We start from the raw sequence: 6000 nt of genomic DNA on the forward strand, positions 1-6000 counted from the left end.
CTTGTTGACTACCACGGCTGTAGCACCTCTGCTGACTTCGTTCTCACGTTGTTGACTCGTACACTTGTTATCCTCGACTGACTGTCCCGCTTCCAGCGTTCGGCCTGTTTATATAGGCCTCCTCGAACGGTTCACCCCTTTGATCTCCAGTCTCCGGATCCAAAGTCCACGATTTTACCATTGGCCCGGTCCAAAGTTCGATGTGTCCCGTTATTTGCCTTTGAGCCTGCTGACTCTCCAAACTCTCTTCTCAGTAAGTCCGGAGTCTTCACCCTCTCTCTTTCCATTTCCCGAGTCTCCAAACTCTCTTCCTCTAGAGTCTCCAAACTCTCTTTCTCCGGGTTTCGCACTGCCGTTTGCCTTGTTTACGCTTTGCCTTGTTGCGTAACTGGCAACGGCAGGCCCTCATCATGCGACCACCATCCGCATTTGTGCGGAGATTCAACTCCTCACAAAGTTTAAAAATATACCAAAGAAAATTATTGTTAAATATTGTAAACAAAAAGAAGAACATCCGCATATTGAAACTAATGTCAAGGAAAATATTCAACCAGTAAACAATGTTATGATATATCCAAATTTAACGACCTGAGGACAGGCCAAAGTCAATGATTGAGGGAGTGACATATCCATAAGTCCCTAAAACTTAAGCACATGGCTACACAATAATACACATACAATATGTACACCCAAACACACCCTACACTACTCTGGTTATACCCAATAGTTACCAAATACCTGATAAGACACCCACTGGTCGACTTAACATCCGTTGCCTAATTTAAACAGTCCTTGCTTAAGCCCTCGCATCATCGTCACGTTCCCACGTTCAAAGATCGGACTCGCAATCCCGAAAAACAGAATTATTAGATTTCAATAAACAAAATTATAAGAATTTAGTAGCACCTGTATCCAAGAGCGAATGCACTTGAATCCAAGAGAAATGCAAAGACAATTAAAGTCAACAACTACAAAGCTTTCTCTCTTCATTTGATCAGAACCCTAAAGTCTAAAGTCCATATTTGAAAAGCTCGAAACCGAGGCTCGAACGTCAGTCAAATCAGAGTAATTATTAGAGTTCAGTTTGAGGCCTAATTATAATCGGTCGGTGTTCTTCTCACCTAAAGATATTGTAGTCATTCAGTAAAATAAAATTATATTTTTTTTACATATGAGTATTGCGATTATTTAATTATATATATTAATGAATGAATTTTTTTTTTTTGTGGCACGCTTTGGCTGCTATTTGGCTCTCAGATTACTTGGAGTAAGCACTTGTTAGGAAAGTCCACGCTGTTGCTTGTTTTCGCTGATATTCCGGTTCACTTGTTCCTTTTTTAATTGTTTTGCCGTTGGTATTTTTAATTATGCACTTTGTGGGAAACCGGATGCAATTCTGTCCCTCCTCCGCTGTACGGATCTCTTGTCCATTTTCACTAGCTTTAATAGAGCCAGGAAGATCAATAAGGCAGCGATGAATTCCAGGGCATGCTATTTCCTCCTTGTGGTCGACAACCTCCATGGTGTTGATCATATTTGCTGTGTTGTTGGAGGTTTTAGACTCCTTGCCGCCCATCCTGAGAGTTTTGTGAAACTTCGGTTTTCCTTCAAAGTGTGTTCCTTGTTAGTCCTGGATTCTTCCAAAGTAGGTCCTGTTATTTTAAGGGTTGATAGTGTCCTTGCTCTTCGACATTTTTCCTTCGACTGGAGTTATCCCGAGTGTAAAACTTGTTCAAGTCTTCCAGGATATTTACTTTTGGATGTTCACCTTGAGTCTTCCGGGCTATAGACTGACGGAGTGTTTACCCGGGTACTGACTATTTTATCTGTGGCCCACGGTCTTTTTATACCGGCATAGAGCTTTTTCTGATCTATTGGTCTTCTCCCCATTTTTCGGGAGTCGATACCCCTTCGGTGAATTGTGCCCGGAACTAATGTGGGTTTTCTTTTCTTTCCGCAACCTATTGCGGCCGCAGACCTGGTCATCGGAGACTCGTTTATTGTCGACTTGCATTTTCTTTGTCGCAATCCAACTGAGTCAACGCGATGATAGTACCCCTTCCCCTGCTTTAGATTCTGCTTGTGAATCCTTAAAGTCTTACGATCTCACGAAAAGGTTGGACGCAACAGGCCCTAAAAATTACAGAATGCACCCAAGAAGTTTAAATAACAAGAAATGCGCTGCCAGTGATGTCTAATTCCCCGGCTTAGAAGGCTAAGGAGGAATAGGAACAGACGCCTTTCAGGACCAAGAGTCATCCATATCCCAGCAGCGCTTCTGCGCCGGTAATGCCTTCGATTTTGTTATTTTATTTTTACCCAATTTTACATCTCTAATATAACATAATCTACTTTGCACCCGTAAATACTGCTTGATAAGCAGACCATTAAATGCAGGAGAAAATTATTAAGTTTAAGCGGCTACTGCGCCGCTTTTCAAATTCTCAGTTTGGGAAACATAAGTTTTGTTAAAAAATTCCAAAAGAAAAAGATGAATGGAATGCTTAAGCTAATGAAAAAACAAGAGAGAACGCTATAGTCGAGTTCCCCGACTATCTGATACCCGTTACTCAGCTAGTGGAAGGGAGAAGGAGAATCTTAAACACAATTTTTGGCGGTTTGTAGGCGTTATAGTGGGCGTGGCAGAAAGTTTTTTGGCAAATCGATAGAAATTTACAAGACCAATATAAAAATGAAAAAATATCAAAACATTTTTCAAAACTGTGGGCGTAGCAGCTTTGGCCGGTTTGAGGGCGTTAGAGTGGGCGTGGCAAAAAGTTTTTTGATAAATCGATAGAAAATTACAAGACCAATATAAAAATGAAAAAATATCAAAACATTTTTCAAAAATGTGGGCGTGGCAGTTTTGGGCGGTTTGTGGGCGTTAGAGTGGGCGTGGCAACATGAATCGACAAACTTGCGCTGCTTCTATGTCTCTGGAGTCTGTATGCTTAATATCAACTTTCTAGCTTTTGTAGTTCCTGAGATCTCGACGTTCATACGGACGGACAGACGGACAGACGGACGGACAGACGGACGGACATACGGACATGGCCAGATCGACTCGGCTATTGATCCTGATCAAAAATATATATACTTTATATGGTCGGAAACGCTTCCTTCTGCCTGTTACATACTTTTCAACGAATCTAGTATACCCTTTTACTCTACGAGTAACGGGTATAAAAATCACATATATTTTTCTGAAAAATTACAGATAAAGGAAAACGACAAAAAAACTAAAATACAAATACCAAGCCTCCCTCACCCAGTACCCTAACTAGAATGCCCTCAATTAAAAAAAATTATAATTATTCTTTGAAAAATCTTACCTTTAACATAAAATCTACATAGGTTTAAATTAATTTTTCAAACCTAGTGTAATCAGTTAGGATAAGCTGTATGAACCTGTTCAGAATTAACTTTTGTCAGTTTTTATGTTACTTTTATGTTTAAAATTAAAATATATAATGTCTAAATCAGAGTAAATTTCTCTAAGGTGTAGCATACTTGTAGGGATTACCTTTTTGTGTTAACTGGTCATTGCACAGAGCACTGTGTTTTGGGGGTATGGTATGGTGGGCGTCGACAGCTGCTGTCGTAAGAAGTTGCTCTCAGGCATGCTTCGGTAATCGTATTTTTTTTTTTAATTCGATTGGGGCCTAATCGTACGATTTCGTTTTTAGGTGCTTTGGTTTTAAAAATATTTTCTATCGAAATGTTTCGTTTCTTATCACTTCTTGCTGCTCAAGCACCTGTTTTATTTTATTTGTCAAAATCAAACAACGTGAAAAATGCTTTTCATATTTGCAATTGCTTGTTTTGAAGACAGGAGAAGGCAGCGATTGGAGCGCTTGAGAAAATCTAGAGCTGCCTCATTTTTCAATTCGCAATTATCTTTTTACTGCACTTTGACCATTTAAGTAATTAAATTAAGTATCATTATTTAAAAAAAATATTGTTGGCCCTTAATAAAATATTTTATATTTTATAAGTATTTTTATCTGCTTGTTTCGTTTCACCAACAGTATGGTAACCTTTGCGATAGCTTTTGGCGACGTACCAAATCGAAAATTTTTGTTGCCGAAGGCAACATTTTTTTTTCAAATATGAGGTGGGGTCAGAAATTATTTCTTTATTAAATAACTAAGTGGGAGAATGATTTTGTGGTGATGGGGAATAAACATCAATACACCACTGAGTTTTTTTTTTCCTTAGTAAATAAGATCTGATTTGATATAAAAAAGGGCATTTACTTTTCATTTTGGCTTGACAAAAGTGCCCGTTTTACAAGTCGAAAAATTCTTACGATTTCGAAAACCGGAGCACCAATTTTTCGATTTAAAATCGATATCGTAAAAATTATTCCCTTAGCCCGCTTGTTTGTGGAGATCAATCATAGCACGCGACTTAAATAAGTGAATTATTCGTGCCGAGCGAGTAGTCACGATGCTAATGATTCCCCCCTAAATCTACAGAGAATTTGTAGCCGGAAACCGAGCGTGCCTGATCGCCCAGCTACATATTATCATTTGCTCGGGGAAGTAATACACGTAGTTCGCTACAGTATTCTTAATATTTTTCATAAACTTATTTTGGCGCCAAAACGTGTAAGGCCCGATTCTGCCATGTTGACAGATCGATCCGGCAAGGCCAGATTTAAAATACAATTTTTTTAAACTGTCACTAACATCAGACGTTCGTTCCTAAGATCTCCATAAGTTCATCAACTAAAGTAGGTGTTCAAAGAAAAAATTGTGATCTACAAATCCAAAGTTTGTTTGTCTTACGCCGCTGAATTCGAACAATTCGATTGTAACAGCGGAGAGGCCATGCCAGTTACCAGAGACGGGTAGACGTTGTCGGGTACCATGGGAATTGCCGCCCAGGCAGCGGCATCAGCCACCATTCCTAAACCCTCCGGAAGTTGAGAGCAGCGGGATCGACGAGCCGGAATACCAGATGGCCGGTAGAAGCAACTACGTTGCGCGGTAGCGGTGGACCGAAGACCGCAGAGCCACGGAGACTTAGGACGACCAGAAACGTTATGCCAACGACTGAAGCTGTTTCCTCCATGTGGACCGCTGGAAGGTATCATTTGATGGCGAGGACGATCGGAATTCCTTGGAGGATTTTGTTTTCCGAGTGGAGTTTCTGCAGCGTCAGCACCGGTGTCCGTGGGAGGCTGTTTTGGGGAACTTCCATGTCCTCCTATCAGGTAGAGCGGCTTCATTCTGCTGACTCGCCGCTCTCGTCGTCCTGAATGGTGCAGACCTTGTCGCTGGGTGCCCGTCACTTGGGCTGAGGATTGTCGTCGTATGCGGACTCACGGTCGCTAACAGCTGGGATCCCCAAGGCAACCGCTTGGTGAAACAACAACACGTCCAACCCCACGTCTGGTCTGACTGGTGGCCACGCCTACTCGCACGGATACACCAGGCAATTGCCAGGTTCACGTACGTAGTCTCCGACATAGTCGACCGGGTCTTCACCACAATTTCTACCGCCCCTTTGGGTCCTTGTTCGGTTTGGTTCCGTCTGTTGAATTCTTCCGGACTAACCATGCTTCGTCGTATTGGACCTTAGCCACCTGTGTCTCAATTCGAAAACTTTCGACGTAGCGATTGCGTTCCTTGCTGACTATCACGGCTGGTGCTGACCCTTGCTAACTTCGTTGCTTTACGTTGTTGACTCGTATCCACGTTCTCCTTGACTGTCCAGCTTTCATCATTCGGCCCGCTAATATAGGCGTTTAACGGCTTTTAACTCTTGTCTCCAGCCTCCGGATCCAAAGTCCAGCTGATTAGTATCAGAATAATAGTTTATTCTCCTCACCCTGGCTCGTCAACGCCTACTGTTGTCTTGCCGTCCTGCTCGTGCCGTCTCCCTCTCGCTCTCCATCTTCTCTCTTCAAACCATCTGCTCTCCAAACTCTCTTTCTACCGGTTCTGTTTCTCCAAACTTTTTTTCTACCAGTTAAGTTTCTCCAAACGATCTTTC

This window comes from Drosophila santomea, unplaced genomic scaffold, assembly GCF_016746245.2.
Source record: "Drosophila santomea strain STO CAGO 1482 unplaced genomic scaffold, Prin_Dsan_1.1 Segkk101_quiver_pilon_scaf, whole genome shotgun sequence".
Taxonomy (NCBI): domain Eukaryota; kingdom Metazoa; phylum Arthropoda; class Insecta; order Diptera; family Drosophilidae; genus Drosophila; species Drosophila santomea.